Raw genomic sequence first — 19,958 nt, 5'->3', positions numbered from 1 at the left:
AGTATACGGATGCCCGCAAACTGGACACTGCTACCACTAAGCCCCCTGCTAGAGTGGAGTACAGACCCCCAGTTACCCCAGCAGCTGCCAGTTACCAAACCCCGGCGCACCGCTATACCACACGGCCTCCGGCCACGAACTACCCTCAGAGAGCCCTGTTCAATTCGCGGTGCTACTCACAACCTATTCGGTGCTTTAGATGTAAGCAACTAGGGCACAAAAGACCAGAGTGTCCCCTAAACGCAGCGAACTGAGCGCAGTCCTGGAGAAGACCCGCCGGCGGAATCCCACGTAATCCTCAGCCTGCGGCCCGCTACGTAGAGGCGCAAGAATGCTGGAGCATCCTACATGAGGCAGACCTTGTGCAAGCTGCCCACCTGAATAACCGGCAACTGGTTAAAGTGAATGGGAAGAAGGTCAGTGGTCTACGGGATACTGGTGCTACCATGACCTTGCTTCAAAAGAACTTGGTGTCTGAGAAACAGTACACTGGAGACACTGTGGCTGTGAGGGTAGCAGGGGGCGATGTGTTCAGCCTACCTGTTGCCAGGGTACATTTGGATTGGGGAGTGGGCGCTAGACCTGTGAATGTGGGGGTCAAGAAGGACTTACCTGCTGATGTTCTTCTTGGAAATGACTTGGCCCCCCTTGTTTCTGCCTACGCTCCTATGGGTCCCGCTGATGTTAACTCTGTGACTACCCGTGCCCAGATCCGTGCAGCAGAGACTGAGCCACCTGCTGCTAAGCCCCAGGACGCTGAGCTCAGTAAATCTCTATCCGCTATTGATATGTGGAGGTCCCGTTACAATGCGCTGATGAAGGAGAAGAGGAGCGCAGAGGAAAAAGCATGTTTAGAACGTGAATCTCTGCTAGACAAGCTGCACCGACAGACTGCAGAAAACACCAGCTTGAGAGTGGGACATGAAACCTTAAAGACAAACTTAGTGACACTGGAGGAGAAGCTGACGCTGGCTCATAGTGAGGTGCAGCAACTCAAGGGCACCCTATGTCAGTATGAAGGGATTGTGGATACCTATAAAGAGCAGGTACAGAAAACTCGTAAAGAAGCTGATGGGATTTTGAAGGACTGTTTAGCCCTAGTCTGGGCACTGAGGAATTTGAACCCTTGTTTGTATGGACAGGAATTCTCTCTCATAACGGGAATACAGATGGATTGTCCCAGCAAACTGACATGCCTACCAGGCGCTCTGGTGGTATATGGCACAGTATATACCCTGGACAGCCGAGCATGACAAGCCAGAGGGAGAGGAGTTTGATGGTCCTGGCTTGTTATGGGAGTCCTTTGCAGAGCCTGACTTTGGAAGCCCTGCGCAGACCAGACTTCAGGACATTTTCTATGAGAGGGAGGCTAGGCATGACTGGGCTGACCCCCATGAAGTAGAGCCAGACCTGGCTCACTTAGCAGCCCTGGAGTGGGAACTGGAGCAGGACTACCGAGATCTCTTCCACTCCATTGGGAAGGCTCAGCAGGACAGCAAGGTGAAAGACCCAGATCCAGACCCATCCAGCTGGGAAGATATTGTGGAGATTTACTGGGAAGGACCCCAGGTGGCCGGTGGAGATGGGACCGAGGTCTCTCCACCGGTCCTGCAGGGAATTGGGAGCCCAGACTCCATTCCCCAGCGGCAGGCTGCGTTACAAGGGGTAGGGACAGTTGGTCCTGTCCCCCAGCAACACGGCTGTTTAGCCAAAGGGGAGACGATTGGTCTCCCCCTCCAGCAGCACAGCTATGTATCCAAAGGGGAGACAGTCGGTCTCCCCCTCCAGCAACCAGGCTCCCACCAGGCTACTTCCATGGTAGTGCTGGCACCCGGGCAGAGTACAGCTGGTCTCTGCCCACCTCGCAACCCACCAATTCAGCGTACCAGTCCCCCACACAGCTGTGGTGAGGCACCTGAACATGGACAAGTTTTCCCCGTACTCAGGTGTAGTAACCATTTATTGTGGGTGGGCTGTACTACTAATTGTGTTTTATGGGTGGGTTGCTGGACTAACCAGGGCACTGACCGGCAGGAGGTCAGATACCCTGTTAGTCTGTTTGGAAAAGGGGAGAGATGTGACAAAACCAATCTCGCCACTGTACATTGGAGGGCCTGTTATGGAACATTCTTTGGGCTGGAGGTACATGGGCTTAAGGATACCCAGAGACTGCATGGAAATATGGAATTTTATATGCTGGACACCCCATGTACTTTCATAACTCTGTCTTATGTCTATGTCACCCTGTATCCATAAATACAGGATGGGTACAGGGTGTGAGTGCCCCTTGTGGGAGCAATTGTGACTCTATAAGCCAAGTGGGCATAAAAGACTTTATAGCTAATAAGAACTGTTCCTATATTCTGTAATAAGATGTATTCTATGTATGTTTAAGATCTGATTGTGTCTCAGGAGTCTGTCTAGGTAAACTGATTGGGGTTTGTGTGATTATGTTAACTAGACTGCCCAACATCAGATTGTCTGAGTACTTAATATGTTAATCTGTTTTACCTGTGAATAGACAATTCTTAGAGGTTTGATGCATTGTTCATATGTTTGCTTTACTGTTTAACCAATGCCCTCTGTAACCTGAAGCCAGGGTTATATTCAACCCCCCCATCTGGGGTCAAAACCTGTATAAATACTAGGCATTCAGCCTTTAATAAAGATATTCTTTTTTAAACCTGAAATGTGGAGCTTGGTCTCATGTTTGCAGGGAAACTGATCGAGGTTGTGAAGTGCTGATTCTGTATGCAGGACATTGTTCCCTGATATTAACCCTTGGTATCCTGTTGGTACCGTAACACCATTTTATTGAAAAACACGACTGTAAGGTGGATACATTCAAATGGCTCGTCATTGAACAAATCCGCCGTCCCCAGAGAGGAGGCAATTTTGATGTTATCCTTTCCAAGAGAGAAGCCTCTTGGATTTTTGTTCTGAGAACGAGAGTACCTTCAGGCTTCAACATTGATTCTGACATTATCAATGTTTGGACTTAGAATTCCAGAATTTTTAGGTTATAAGGAATGAAAGAAAATAGAGGGGCACCTCATGTGTGGTATCGTCAGGAGGAAAATCAAATAGATACAAAGAGTAAAGCCAAATGAGTACTCACATACTCCACAAGCACACTTATGTGCTGGTAGGGGCAGGCTGCAGAATTATGGAGGTGTGACAGCTCACCCGTTCGACAGTTCTCTTAGCGTAATATGTTGATGCTATAGTAGAGACACAAAATACAGGCACCACATGTGCAGACTGTTAATGGTTTAGAAAGGATGGTACTCACATACTCCAAGAGCACACCAATGTGCTTGTAGAGGCAAGCTGCAGATTTGGAATAGGTGTGACAGCTCACCCAGACAGATGGTAACCAGGTAGATCTCTTATGTATCAGATAAAGGCAAATGGTGGGTAGCAAAAAATCCGCTCAAAAAATAAAATATCCAAGTTTTATTAAAAACAAACTTCTTTTCATATAAAAAACAACAACACAGTAGTTGTTATTAAAAGTGGATAATGGGGTGTCCAGTAATACCCCAATATTGGCAACGCGTTTCTCCATGTTTTGACCGAAATAAAGGTGCTTTTTTTATCTTCCTCCAGAGACCCGCTTTTTGTATATACTGGCCTTAATGGAGCACTTAAAAAACCCCATGATCTTAAAAAACTTTTGAGCCTGAGGAATTCAAACTGGAGTAGTGGTCTATCTGGGAATTCATTTTGAAATGCAGCCATTGACATACAGGAGTCTCTAACCCAAAGATCAGTGATAGTGCGAAATCCCTGTGATTCCCACCCCTCAGGGTGTGAGTTCGGTAATGCTTGCAGCAGACCAGAAACAGGATGAATTGGGGAAGGGTGTGGCAAAATCCCGACTGAATGTCAAACTTTGTCCCAGAATTTAAGATTAGCTTGAACTATGTAGTTCTGGGATATATTACAGTTCCTAACATGTTTAGGGATCCACAGAATATTATCGAGTGTGAAGTCTGAGAGGATCGAACTTTGCTCTATACTAATCCATTTACTGGTAGATGAGCGATCTCCCCAAGCTGAGATATGAGCTAATCTTGCGGCCTCATGGTATTTGATAATGTTGGGGAGAGCTGCCCCTCCCGCCAAAATGGGGTTGTATAAATATTTCACCGCAATCCTGGATTTTTCCCCCTTCCAAATGAAGTGGTTACAGGCTCGTTGAAATTGGATTAAGGTAGATTTAGGAATGGGTATAGGTAGGCATCTGAATAAATATGTAATCTTGGGCAGAAGATTCATCTTTGCAGTGGCGATTCTGCCCCACCAGGAGATATAGGGTGAGTCCCAACTTTTCAGAAGGTCTTTAAATTTTTGAAGTAGAGGTGTAAAATTGCTGGCTATGACCAAGGGGATGTTGTGTGAAAGAAAAACACCTAGGTGTTGTATTTCTTCTTTAGACCAATGGGAAGAGAATTGACTTTTCAGGTGACGGATAGTTTCATCCGGAAGGTTTATGGAGTATGCCACAGTTTTGGAGATGAGTTGGGATGGAGGTTAAGGGATTTGAAGTGACAATAGTTAAATCATCAGCAAATAGCACTACTTTATGTGAACTGCCTAAAATATTAACCCCCTCAATCATTGGGGAATTTCAAATTGTTTCTGCCAGGGGTTCCATCATAAGAGTGAACAAAAGCGGAGACAGAGGGCACCCCTGTCTGGTGCCATTGGCGATACTGAAGCTTGATGAACTAAAGCCAACTCCACAAATCTTCGCCGAAGGATGAGAATACAGAGCCACGATCCTATTACGAATCCAAATCGTGCCAAAGTTTCAGTCATATAAAGCCAGTCGACCTGGTCGAAGGCTTTCTCGGCATCAAGGGATAGGGTAACACAAGGTTAACCGAGCCGACTGGCCTCAAGAAAGATGTTGAGTAATCGTCGGGTATTATCTGGTCCCTCACGACCCAGGGTGTGTCATATATTCATTCACCTGTACCATCTATATTTGGGATGTACTGTCTCTTTAAATGGTCTCATTCTTTTTCCCTCACAGGTATAAATTGCTCCACCCTCATTACCATATTGCTTGGTAATTTGCCTAGTATAGTGCTGAGATTCATTTCTCATACTAGTAGGAATTCTAGGTCTTTTGAGTTATATTTTTGCTGAACCTTGTTACTCATTTAGTTGAGCTAATACTTTTCTCCTGAGCCTTTTGCCGTTACAACGTTGTCTTATTCCTGAATTGGCTCATAGCCGCTCTCACTCAGCAACAGCTGTTTCAAGAGCCAAGTCTCCTCCCAGCCTTGTTTTTGCTTCCGAGATTGAGAAGCTCTCTTCGCTGACAAACGATCCTGTGCTCCGGACACACGTTACACTCTCTCACTACGCAGAGCGTTCCAGCTCACCGGATTCTGTCTATTCCTCGAAGCTGTCAGTCTCCCTGCTCTCCAGACCCACATACCAGTACAAGCCGTTCTTCTCTGGCTTCCAGCTGCTCCGTCACTGAATTGCCGGACTCCTTAATCACGCCTCCTTAAACAGGTACCTGCAAAACTGTCTTAGTTCACTGACTATTTTGTTGCAACTGATTTCTGCTGCCAGTGACTCTGCAGTGTTAAAGGGACAAGAGAATTGTTATGGTTTTAAAAGATAGATAATCCCTTTATTACCCATTCCCCAGTTTTGCATAACCAACACAGTTATATTAATATACTATTTACCTCTGTGATTACCTTGTATCTAGGAACCTTCTTCCAGCCCCCTGATCACATGACTGTGACTGTTTATTATCTATTGACTTGCATTTAGCATTGTTTTGTGCTAAATCTTAAATAACTCCCTGTGCCTGAACACAGCGTTATTTATATGGCCCACATGTACTTTCTGTCTCTTTGTGTTGAAAAGAGATTTAAAAAGCATGTGATAAGAGGCAGGCTTCAAAGGCTTAGAAATTAGCATATGAGCCTACCTAGGTTTATTTTAAACTAAGAATACCAAGAGAAAAAAGCAAATTTGATGATAAAAGTAAATTGGAACGTTGATTAAAATTAAAAGTCCTATCTGAATAATGAAAGTTTAATTTATACTAGACTGTCCCTTTAACGAGCTCTCATGTTATGAAATAGCTGCTATTTTGTCATGCACCATTCTGCTGCTTGTTAGCTATTCATGTCACTAATGTTCACAAGAGACTTCCTAGTAAAATGTAGATATTCCTCTACTGTTTTCATCACATTTATAAAGAACGTAATTATTTCCTAAAGGGGAGAATTCCTTGCACTCTTCCTTAAAGTGTGTCCACTCCACTCTATGTAAAATAATGCTACTGTCAATCCTCACAGTACTAGTATCTGAGGGATTGATGCCAGCTACAAGCAGTTAAAGTAAATCATTGTGTCACTGCAATACATCAGCAGTCTTATGTTCACATTTCTGTTGATTCCATAGGAGACCTCAAAAAAAAATCCTGACATATTACCAAGCCATAAAAAGGAATATGGATCAAACAGATTTAATTAATCATGTAAATAATTTAGCTCAACAAGTTGAACGACTAACACAGGGGTTCAGAGAGCTACAAACAGAGAATAATTTTTTGTAAGAGATGCTTTAAATGCAAAACCTAACCCCACTGACCATACCATAGAACCTCAGGTCTGCTCACCTGATATTTTTAAAGGAGACAGATCACAGTTTTGCCAATTCAGGAATGCATGTATGCTGAGGTTTACACTTAAGCCAAAAACATACAACACAGATAGACAAAGGGTTTTAACAACCATATCATATCTTAGGGGGGAACCAAGAGCCTGGTCAGACACCTATTTTGAGTCTAACAACCCCATAATGAATTCTATTGATTCATTTTTTTCTGCCATGGCAGTGCTTTATGAAGACCCTAACAAACAACATACTGCTGAGTTAGCAATGAGGGCCCTTAGACAAGGGAAACGTCCGGTAGAGGACTATATTGCTGAATTTAAATGTTGGTCAGCTGACTCTCAATGGAATGAGATCTCCCTAAGAAATCAATATAGATTGGGCCTGTCAGAATCCCTCAAAGATGAGATTGCCAGAGTAAATATGCCTACTTCATTAGAGGCATTAATGACCCTAACTGTCACAATTGATAGACGCCTTAGAGAAAGGCGCTCGGAAAGGAATATGCCTGAGACTAGCTATAAAAAACCCTACACCTCTACACACTCATACCAGACACCTAAACCTGAACCCAGGAAGATTGGGTTTACTAGAGCTCCATTAACATCAGAAGAGAAAAACAGAAGAAGAAGTAACAATTTGTGCTAATACTGTGGTGGAGAAGGTCATGATGTGAAAGGATGTGCTACTCTTAACCGCCAGAAGAAGGGTAAGCAATTGACCATTAGTAATTGTTCTACCATTCTGTCAAAAACTGATTTTTACTGCGTTCTACCTGCTGTTTTGCAGTGGGATCAACAGAATCTACCAACTGAAGCTGTAATAGATTCGGGAGCAACTGGGGTCTTTATTGACAAGAGGATTGTGGAATTAAATAAAATACCTGTAGTGTACCTCTTCTGTGTTTGTACAAGTCATTGATGGTTCACATATCTCCTCTGGTCCCATCACACATCACACTGTACCTATATCTTTTATCACTAAAAGTGGCCATACTGAAAGTATATCTTTTGATGTGATAAACTCTCCTTTATTCCCTATTGTCTTGGGCTTACCATGGTTAACACTGCACCAACCATTTATTGATTGGAAGACTTTACAAGTGGTCTTCAATTCAGAGTACTGCAAACTCACTTGTTTTCACACACACAATATTAGTCAGGTTACAAAAACCTATATACCAGAACACTACTCAGATTTTTCCATGGTTTTTGATAAAACAGAGGCTGAAACCTTACCACCCCACAGACCATACGATTGCCCAATCGATTTAATTCCTGGGTCTGATATAGCTTATAGTCATGTCTTTCCACTATCAAAGGGTGAGTTGTTGTACCTTAAGTATTACTTAGATGAGAATATTAAGAAAGGGTTTATCAGACCATCGTCCTCACCAGCTGGTGCAGGAATGTTTTTTGTTAGGAACAAGGATAAATCCTTGAGACCCATAGTGGATTATAGAGAGCTGAATAAGCGGACCGTACAAAATCGATACCCTCTCCCCTTAATACCTGAGCTCATAGAATGGTTACAGGCAAAAATATTCACAAAACTAGATCTGTGGGGGGCTTATAATCTCATTCGTATAAAGGAGGGGCATGAATGGCTAACGGCTTTTAGGACTCGTTACAGTCTTAATGAATATACCGTCATGCCTTTCGGGCTTTGTAATGCCCCTGCTATGTTTCAATTCTTCATCAATGAGATTTTCCGTGATCTACTGGATATTTACATAGTCATATACTTGGATGATATCCTTATCTATTCAGAAAATCAGGCAGAACATTTCAAACACATCAGAACAGTTTTGTCCAGACTCAAAATTCACCAGCTTTACGCAAAGCCGGAAAAATGTCTTTTTGACACAAATGAAATTACATTTTTAGGTTATCACATCTCCCCCAATGGTATACAGATGGATGATTCAAAAGTAAATGCAGTAAAGGAATGGCCCATTCTGAAAACCAAAAAGGAGGTTCAGAGATTTTTAGGATTCTCTAACTTTTACCGCAAATTTATTAAAGGATTTGCAGGAATCTCCCGACCTTTGACCTCACTAACAGGAAATGTTAGATTTACATGGTCCCCAGAAGCACAACATGCTTTCGATACACTAAAAAGTAAATTCATAACAGCACCCATACTCCAATTCCCAGACACTGAACAACAGTTCATACTTGAAATAGACGCTTCAGACTACACGGTGGGAGCTATCCTTTCCAAGCGACCTTCTCTCACTGGTAAGGTTCATCATGTTGCTTTTTTCTCCAAAATTATGAATAAAGCTCAGAGGAATTATTCAATAGGAGAGAAAGAATTATTAGCAATAAAATTAAGTCTCGAAAACTGGAGACATTTGTTGGAGGGTACCAGTTTTCCTATATTGATATATACGGATCATAAAAATCTAGAATTTCTAAGGAGCAGCAAGACACTTAGCTCTAGACAATTGAGATGGAGTTTATTCTTTTCCCGTTTCAATTACATGATTTCCTATAGATTGCTAATAAGAATCTTAAAGCTGTTAGCCTTTCACATAAAGATCCGAGACCAACCGACTGTAAAGAGCTTTCACCCATTCTAAACCCACTTTGCTTCTTAGGTCTCACTTACCAAGGTCTTCGAACTTTACAACAAAATCAGACCTTAGACAGGTACAAAGATTCATTACAACCACATTCCGATGGTTTACTTTGTCATAGAAGCTCTCTATTCATCCCACAAGAGATGAGAGAGGAAGTTTTAAAACAAGCCCATGATTCACCTACTTCTGGACATCCTGGGATCAACAAAACTATGGATCTACTGAAATGCTCCTTCTGGTGTCCAGGAATGTTTCAGACTGTGAAAACTTTCATAGAGTCTTGCAGCGTTTGCGCTCAATCTAAGCATAGCAAGCAACCCTCATATGGATTATTGATGTCCCTACCAGTTCCAGGGAAGCCATGAGAAACCATTGGTATGGAATTTATAGTGGATCTTCCAAAACCTGATGGGAATAATACCATATTAGTCATTGTGGATCATTTTACTAAGATGGCACATTTCGTACCATATCACACCCTACCCACTGCCAAACAAACAGCACAGATTTTCATAGGAAATGTATTCAAATTACATGGTCTACCCACTAATGTTGTATCAGACAGAGGAACGCAATTCAACTCAAAATTCTGGACTCATTTCTGTAAACAGTTACAGATACAACGGAATTTCAGTACTGCATATCAGCCGCAATCCAATGGTTTAACTGAGAAAACTAACCAATGGCTGGAACAATTCCTACAGTGCTATTGCACATCTCAACAACATAAAAATCTAGAATTTCTAAGGAGCAGCAAGACACTTAGCTCTAGACAATTGAGATGGAGTTTATTCTTTTCCCGTTTCAATTACATGATTTCCTATAGATTGCTAATAAGAATCTTAAAGCTGTTAGCCTTTCACATAAAGATCCGAGACCAACCGACTGTAAAGAGCTTTCACCCATTCTAAACCCACTTTGCTTCTTAGGTCTCACTTACCAAGGTCTTCGAACTTTACAACAAAATCAGACCTTAGACAGGTACAAAGATTCATTACAACCACATTCCGATGGTTTACTTTGTCATAGAAGCTCTCTATTCATCCCACAAGAGATGAGAGAGGAAGTTTTAAAACAAGCCCATGATTCACCTACTTCTGGACATCCTGGGATCAACAAAACTATGGATCTACTGAAATGCTCCTTCTGGTGTCCAGGAATGTTTCAGACTGTGAAAACTTTCATAGAGTCTTGCAGCGTTTGCGCTCAATCTAAGCATAGCAAGCAACCCTCATATGGATTATTGATGTCCCTACCAGTTCCAGGGAAGCCATGAGAAACCATTGGTATGGAATTTATAGTGGATCTTCCAAAACCTGATGGGAATAATACCATATTAGTCATTGTGGATCATTTTACTAAGATGGCACATTTCGTACCATATCACACCCTACCCACTGCCAAACAAACAGCACAGATTTTCATAGGAAATGTATTCAAATTACATGGTCTACCCACTAATGTTGTATCAGACAGAGGAACGCAATTCAACTCAAAATTCTGGACTCATTTCTGTAAACAGTTACAGATACAACGGAATTTCAGTACTGCATATCAGCCGCAATCCAATGGTTTAACTGAGAAAACTAACCAATGGCTGGAACAATTCCTACAGTGCTATTGCACATCTCAACAAGACAACTGGATGACACTCCTCCCTTTAGCAGAATTGTCATACAATAATTCCACAAATACCACCACCAAAGAGACGCCTTTCTTCTTAAACAAAGGATACCATCCGAAGTACCATCTTTTCCCATGCAAACAAACTCCTTGTCCAGACCTAAACGATACTTTGGGAATTTTGAAAGAAGCACATAACAATATAAACTAACTAATTCAACAAGCCAAAGATCGTCAGAAATATTACTACGACAAACATCATAGGACACCACCACGTTATGTGGTTGGAGATCAGGTTTGGCTGTCAACAAGACATTTAAGGCTAAACACCCCAAGCTAGAAATTGGGTGGTCTTTTCATCGAACCATTCCCCATTACAAAGATCATTAACGGCAATGCCGTTATATTGGATCTACCCGATTCATACAGGATACACAATAGTTTCCATGTTTCCTTGTTGAAACCGTTTGTACCCACTAGAAATCCTCCTATGACTTCCTCGACAGATGTTTTGAAGGTTCAACCTGATCAAGAATATGACGTTGCAGCTATATTGGACTCTAGGAAACTCCGAGGCCCAATACAGTATTTGGTTCATTGGAAGGGCTACCCTCATAGTGATGATAGCTGAGAACCCTCTTTTAATCTCTCAGCTCCCCATCTGGTTTCCCTCTTCCATCGGCATCATCCTCAACATCCTAGGGTATGATCCACGGTGTGGCTCCTTGAGGAGGGGGTTCTGTCATATATTCATTCTCCTGTACCATCTATATTCGGGATGTACTGTCTCTTTAAATGTTCTCATTCTTTTTCCCTCACAGGTATAAATTGCTCCACCCTCATTACCATATTGCATGGTAATTTACCTAGTATAGTGCTGAGATTCATTTCTTATACTAGTAGGAATTCTAGGTCTTTTGAGTTATATTGCTAAGCTTTGCTGAATCTTGTTACTCCTTTCGTTGAGCTAATACTTTTCTCCTGAGCCTTTTGCCGTTACAACGTTGGCTTATTCCTGAATTGGCTCATAGCCCCTCTCACTCGGCAACAGCTGTTTCAAGAGCCGAGTCTCCTCCCAGCCTCATTTTCGCTTCTGAGATTGAGAAGCTCTCTTCGCTGGCAAACGATCCTGTGCTCCGGACACACGTTACACTCTCTCACTACGCAGAGCATTCCAGCTCACCGATTTCCGTCTCCTCCTCGAAGCTGTCAGTCTCCCTGCTCTCCGGACCCATGTACCAGTACAAGCCTTTCTTCTCTGGCTTCCAGCTGCTCCCTCACTGAATTGACAGACTCCTTAATCACGCCTCCTTAAACAGGTACCTGTCTTAGTTCAGACTATTTTGTTGCAACTGATTTCTGCTGCCAGTGACTCCACAAACAGTGTTAACAAACTCTCATGTTATGAAATAGCTGCTATTTTGTCATGCACCATTCTGCTGCTTGTTAGCTATTCATGTCACTAATGTTCACAAGAGGCTTCCTAGTAAACTGTAGATATTCCTCTACTGTTTTCATCACATTTATAAAGAACGTAATTATTTCCTAAAGGGGAGTTCCTTGCACTTTTAGCTAAAGTGTGTCCACTCCATACTTTAAGGAAAAGTGCAAGGAACTCCCCTTTGCTACTGTCAATCCTCACAGTACTTAAGGTGTAGTATCTGAGGGATTGATGCCAGCTACAAGCAGTTAAAGTAAATCATTGTGTCACTGCAATACATCAGCAGTCTCATGTTCACATTTCTGTTGATTCCATAGGAGACCTCAAAAAAAATTCCTGACAGGGTGAAACCCACCTGGTCGGGGTCAATTAGGTGGGGAATAATAGTGTTCAAATGATTTGCTAGGACCTTAGCATACACCTTGGTATCCACATTCAACAGAGAGATGGGTCGGAATTTAGGGCAACTGTCTGGCGTTTTGCCAGATTTTGGTAAGGTAATGATCGTGGCCTGCAGAATTTCCTCTGGAAAAGATCCCATATGCCCCGCTTTGGTAAATACTCTTAATAAAATGAGAGATATGTGGTCTATAAAGGATTTGTAAAACAGAGAGGTAAAGCCATCAGGCCCTGGAGCCTAACGGGCATTCAGCTTCAGGATCACAGATGTGATTTCCCCCAAGGTAAAGGGGGCCTCTAGTTTGTCTATTTGCTCCTGCATCAGACGTGGAAGATTTAGGTGGGCCAGAAACGATTGTATAGAGTCCCTGCTAGGTTTGACAACAGGTTCGGCGGAATGCAAGTTATATAGTTGGGTGTAGTATTTAGCGAATTCTTCCCTAATATCTTTTGAATTATAGACCTTCCTCCCTCCCTTAATCAAAAATGGGATCCTAGTGTTGGCAGTAAGGTTTCGTAATTTCCTAGCTAAAAGAAAATCCGGCCTATTGCCTTTGTAGTAAAATAGGCATCTATTGGCCTGCAGGCAGTCTTGCACTTTTTGATTTTCCAATATTTTAATAGAGTTTTTAGTGGAATCGATACTGGGTATTAGGGATGGGTCTAAAGAGGCCATATGTTGGGCAGTAAGGGATCTCAAGGTCCTGTGCCGTTGAGCCAGAGATGCTGGATGATTTGTTTTTGTTGTGGAGGGGCACTGAACTTGAGTTACTGGAGTGGTTTAAAACACTTAATGATGTCATTCCTACATTACAATTCAAGATGACCTTCCATATGAAATCTCTGGACTTTCTAGATTTGAGAATCCATATTGAGGAAGGTAAACTCAATACTACATTGATGTGTAAGGGCACAGACAGGAATTCCTTGCTTGAAGCAACTAGTTGCCATCCCCCGTCACTAAAAAGGGCACTTCCTATTTCCCAATTTTAAAGGGTAATACGAAACAATAATAATATGAACCAGGCCCATAAACTACTAGGATAAATGAAAACAAGGCTCCTACAAAGAGGCTACTAGGAAAGATATATTCAACCACATTTCCAGAGGTTTGTGAATATGACTCAAGACACAGCTCTGCAGAAACCTGACAAACCTAAAGAGGAGGAAAGACTTATTCTTTACCCATCCAGGTACCAACCGAAGGTTGATTATTCGCCATAGGGTAACCTGCACCACAACGTTTGTAGTGTATTTATTACATTGTCCGTGCAGGTTGTTCTATGTTGGTAAGATGGTGGATGACCTTCGTACATGGATGGCCAACCATCGCACTGCCATCAGAGCTGCTATAATAAAAAACGGTTCTGAACAGCCGGTGGCCCGTCATTTTGCATTGGGTGGCCATACCGTTGCGGATTTAAGAAATGTGATTATAGACCCCCCTGTTAGAGGGGTTGACAGAGCTAAAATGTTATTACAGTGCAAGTCCAGGTGGATCTTTAACCTGAGGACACTTATCCCTGGGGGTTTGAACACCCACCTGGACTGGCACTGTTTTTTGTAAAACATGTATACATATTCCCTGGCAATTTAACTTTTTGATAAATTGTTTCTTGCAAATTGTTTTTTTTCCGAATAGGGCTAATAAGAATAATGCTTGGGATATTTAAGCAATAGGTCAGGTCTAATTAGGATTATCAGCTAGTGGTCCCTTAGTAATTTTCTAATGTTTGTATTTAGCGCCTCTAGTCAGTTCCAGTAAATCATTATAGGGATAGTTCTCCCCTTCAACAAGTCTTTCTTTTTGGGTTATTATTTTTTCTGTATTGATTATATGTGTGCAGATCGTCAAATAGTATATTAGAGTTTGAAACTAATTAAGTATTATGATAAGATGTCTCTGCAGTATAGCATTGTGGTTTCAATTTATTATGCACGGTTAGTGTAAATAGAAGTATCGCAATTTCACAGCCATTGTTTTATTCACATTATGAGGACGCTGCTTCCGATTACCACGGTAATGGGCTGAGCCTTCACAGTGGTTCGGCAAGGACGCCGGGGAGTTTCTGGTTTGTGGCGTGGGTGTTTGGTGGAGGGTATAAGAGAAGTAAGGTATGTACCTGTTTTTATCCTATGTAGTCTGAAGACGGGGTTGACAGCCCAAAAACGTCACTTATTTGATTAAATGTATTATGCATAAAATACCCGGTGAGTGATTCTTTGTGTGCTGCTCTCTCTCTCTCTCTCTCTCTCTGTCTCTCTCTCTCTCTATATATATATATATATATATATATACACATCTATATATATATATATATATATATATAATTAAGAAAAAGAATAATATTAGAAAATACCCTTAATCCAGCACAAACTCATGTACCAAATTTATACAGCAACCCTCAGGTGACCTATGCATTTAATCAAAGGATGCAGACAAAGGCAGTATGCACAATCAAGATTTATTATACTACTGCTCGAATAGCATATATCCTATCCCTAAAGCCTAGCACAATGAACTACGACTTAAGGAATGAAAGCCTGACAAGTAGATTAGCAATTTACAATAACAAACTGCGGTTCTGTCAAAATTCATAAAGTCCAGTAGTGGGCGGCTGTAATCTTCGCATGCAAGTAACAATGGAGTAAGTGTAGCGGTGTCAGACACCAAACCACAGTCCGTTCTGGTGGGGCGGTACTTCCCCGTACCTTCACAGTGGGTTAATGACAGCTCACCTTAATCTCTGCAGTCATCCAGTATTAGGAGCAATATATCCGCTTACCTCCGCTGCGGGCTTTGTGTGATACAGACCCTGCTTAATCGGGGCAAGATTCGCGGTGCTGCTTCCAGACAGGCAGGTTAATTCCACAGATGAGCTGACCACTGCCTTTGCTGTATCCGTCCTAAAAACCAGGTCTAGGGTAAGCCAGTTCTTCATGGGGGTAAACCGCTCTCCACCAAACAATTCACCACGCTCACGGAGCTCCTGTGGGCGTGAACAAACAAACGACACGTGTTTCACCCAAAACCTCAATTCCTATTGGGCTTCATCAGGCATGTGATTATTGCGGTTTGGTGTCTGTTATACCACGGACTGGGTATCCTGCATCTAACAATCCATGTACTGTGTTACTGCTAATGTCTTGAAAAAGGTCGAGGAACGACCGAAACGCGTTGGCTGGTAATCTTTAAAATTACATCAGGCATTCTGCACTATTGTTTATTCTGTTGTTACAGAGGGACCGTTTTGCTTAGAATCATCTATAAGAACAGGGAGCGAACAGCATACAATTGTAAACATACCGAAGGATCGGCATTCATATAAAAAGAATAGGAACATTAGACATTTCATCGGCCCTGGGACCGTGCACATACATCTGGGACTTTACCCTAAACTGAGGATTAGAGACAATCAAACTTTGGATCAGGTTTTAAAAGAAAAGTTTTTAAAGGATTTATAGCACCATTTATAACGGCACAGTTTTATGTAATTGTCACCATTTTAACCATAGAAGAAAAACTGTAGACACTAGCAGAAGGAAGGTTTTCCAACACATGGTTTATTTTATTAAAGTATAGAAACACGGAAAAGGAAAATAATATATAAACTAAAAGTTTAGAATATAATTTGTTTGTTCACGGATTGAATATATTTTGTAAGTTCACGTATTGAAGATTGTGTGACTCACACATATAAGCACATATTTGTCACAGCAAGCATCTTTTGGAGCGAATTGTTAATTTTTTTAGTTTTTCGTTTTTATTATCATTATTCATTCATTTTTTATTTTTTCAATTTTTGCTAATTATATGCACACATTATCACATTAATACGAGGACACTGGTCCCGAAATTTTGTTTTGATCGAAATTTTGTATTGAGCGAAATTTTGCATTGATCAGCATTGCCTAAACCTCACAAAGTTGTTGTATGGGGCAAGGATTAACGAGAAAAATGTATTACACTTTATAACACTGTAACAATTGTAAGGAGATGTGTCACAATTACTTGTAAAAACCATAATTGTATGACCGGTCATAGTTGTTATATTGTGCAAAGAACTCAGGATTTGGTCTGCAGATTTAAAAATTGCTTGTCCAAGTATTTGGGCAAAATATTATACACGGGAAACTATTGGCGTGAAAACGCCGTGAAAAACCAATCCCAGCTAAACACTGAGATCTAGGTAAATTCTTAAAGGTATAACACATAGTGGTTTGTACTCACCAGAAATCAAGGGCTAAAATACCCTTTATTCAGCAAGTGATACAATACAAGCAAAGTAAGATAATTGTTGAAAGAGAACATTTGCACCTTATAAATAACTAGACTATAAAAGACTGTTAACATGGATCCATGAGGGAGCATTAGGATTTTAAACATCGATAGAGATTATCGTTGATTACCTTATAGGTCTTATTTTTAACTGAATGTATTGAAGCTCTAATTTGCCTATGTTTAACCGTTAGTTCTCTAACCAGAACCTATTAGAAGCATTCATCCACACACATTGTTATTCATATGAAGTTTTATAAATTCGTTTTAAAATTGTTTGATAAATTTTATTTTTATTTTTAACCTATCTGTCATAGACCCTGCCGCATTTGTGTTGGCGCTCTGATAGCAAGTTGCAAAGTACAATAATTTTCTTTGACCACTAGGGGTCAATTTATCTCAGCTAAGGGTCAAAACATCAGGCGCTAGGTGATTATCATTATTTTGTTACATAATAATGTCGACATATAGCTTGGCAACCAATCATCTAGCTTTTGATTTTGCTTTCTGACACCGCTACACTTACTCCATTGTTGCTTGCATGCGAAGATTACAGCCGCCCACTACTGGACTTTATGAATTTTGACAGAACCACAGTTTGTTATTGTAAATTGCTTATCTACTTGTTAGGTTTTCATTCCTTAAGTCGTAGTTCATTGTACTAGGCTTTAGGGATAGGATATATGTTATTCGAGCAGTAGTATAATAAATCTTGATTGTGCATACTGCCTTTGTCTGCATCCTTTGATTGAATGCATAGGTCACCTGAGGGTTGCTGCATAAATTTGGTACATGAGTGTGTGCTGGATTAAGGGTATTTTCTAATATTATTCTTTTTCTTAATTACATTTTCTACTCATTACCCCCTTGCACCGGAGTTGCAACCAACAATTTTTTGCATCTCTGCTACTCAACCACATTAGTATTTCCCATATACAGCTGGTACTTGTTCTATATATATATATATATATATATATATATATATATATATATATATATATATATATACAGGGCTAAAAATTTCAGGTCGTAAGCTACAAGCTAGTCCAAAATGTTACTCGCCACTTATGATCCTACCCACTACCTGCCATACCACACCCACTACTCCACCCCCTCTTTGCATATGTTTAGACATTGAGAAACAAATTATTGTGCAGTCATTTTTCATAGTTTTTATTTTATACCATAACAAATCAAATAATGCTACATAAAGCAATAGATTATCAAAAATAAGTACATAGCAGTTAGCAACATCAACTTGCTGGTTCTGAGTAAGACAACAGCTGGATAGAAATAGGACGTTGTTGAAGTGAGAGAATGCAGAGTTTGCTGACAGTTAGGGAAGGTGATAGCAGACCTGGAGATTTTATTTTAATAATTATCATCTCTCCCTTCTCTCTCTTAATTATGTTTCTCCCCTCCCTCCTCTCTTCAATCTCTCTTTTTACCCTTTCCCTTATTTCGCAGGCCATAACTTCTCTTAACACTCTTTTTTCCCCTCTCTCCTATCTTTTTTCTCTTTCTTTTTTATTCTCCACTCTCTCATAAAGCTATCTTCTTCTCCACTTTACTTTCCCTCTCCAATCTCTCTCTCTGCCCCTGTTTACCCTCTCAGACAGTCTAAGCACTAATGATGGTCCTACAGCCCTAGAGGAATAACAAATCCTTGCCTTTTCTAGGATATATATTATCCCCTTCAGATAATATTTTTAGCACATAGCCCAAAATGTGTTTATCAATTCTGCAATAGGTTTGTACATTTTGCAAATGTGCTAACTTTGCTACTTACAACACGCCACCAGACTTCGGACCGTGAGTGAATGCTGATTCAAACTTCACTCACTAACTTCCACTCGCCACCATTACATTTTTACTCGCCAATGGCTAGTAAAGAGTGGACATATTGAGCCCTATATATATATATATATATATATATATACACATCTATCTATCTATCTATCTATCTATCTATCTATCTATCTATATATATGTATATATATATATATATATATATATATACACACACATCTATCTATCTATCTATCTATCTATGTATCTATCTATATATATATATATATATATATATATATATATATAGACATTATATACTGAATATATTACTTCAAATTACTGATGCTTGATATTCAGATTTCATTCTTGGCACTTGATTTCCTTTCAATTCCCACACATCTAATATGACATCTGGCAAAGACGTACCCACAGTTGCATGACATTGAACGCAAAGTTCCCAGAGTGAGATTGAGGGGTGTTATTTATGTTAACCCTCCCCTCAAGATTCAAACACATTAGTACAAATATTACGTTTCATAAAACAATCTGCTGAAAAGGTTGACTAAATGTAGTATCATCTTTAACCAGATAACATTAGATGTGTGCTTTTTATTTAATACTCCTTGCTGCAGACAAAAATAAGCAGTTCTAATCTACTTATAGAATGTGATACCTTCAGACTTCAGTATGTTTTTAGTAGACTAGAGTACTAGTTAAAAATCAAAATGAAATGTGTCAATTGTATATAAAGCTCTTCTTTAACTACTTATGTAAAACATAACTGTGGAACAATGAAGTTAATCCCCCAGTTTTTTTTTCTCAGTGACACACTCTGTAATTTGATGAGTTCTTGTCTTGAGGATGGACTGGGTATCATTTACTGTACAAACATAGGACAGCACCCAGCTGCGGCCTGCTTTGCTCAAGTTTTTTTCAACCCATTCAGCGCTGCCTAAGGAATAGGGTCAATTTCAAAATAAATAGTTATTTGAGAATATGATACTTGTTAGACATATTTATGTTACATACTGCCCTGCAAGGTAGAACGTACTATACATTTAGCAATGAGCAGAGCTCAGTAGGAGAGAGCAGAGCTCAATGTCTGTGTGCAAGGCATGGGATGGGTTAAACATGCTTTTAAAGGAATTATATGCCTCCTACAAATGTTCTAGCAAATAGCATCATTTTAG

Source organism: Bombina bombina, chromosome 1 (genome assembly GCF_027579735.1).
Source record: "Bombina bombina isolate aBomBom1 chromosome 1, aBomBom1.pri, whole genome shotgun sequence".
Taxonomy (NCBI): Eukaryota; Metazoa; Chordata; class Amphibia; order Anura; family Bombinatoridae; genus Bombina; species Bombina bombina.
The sequence above is the reverse complement of the archived record's forward strand: the minus strand, read 5'-3'. Positions refer to the sequence as shown.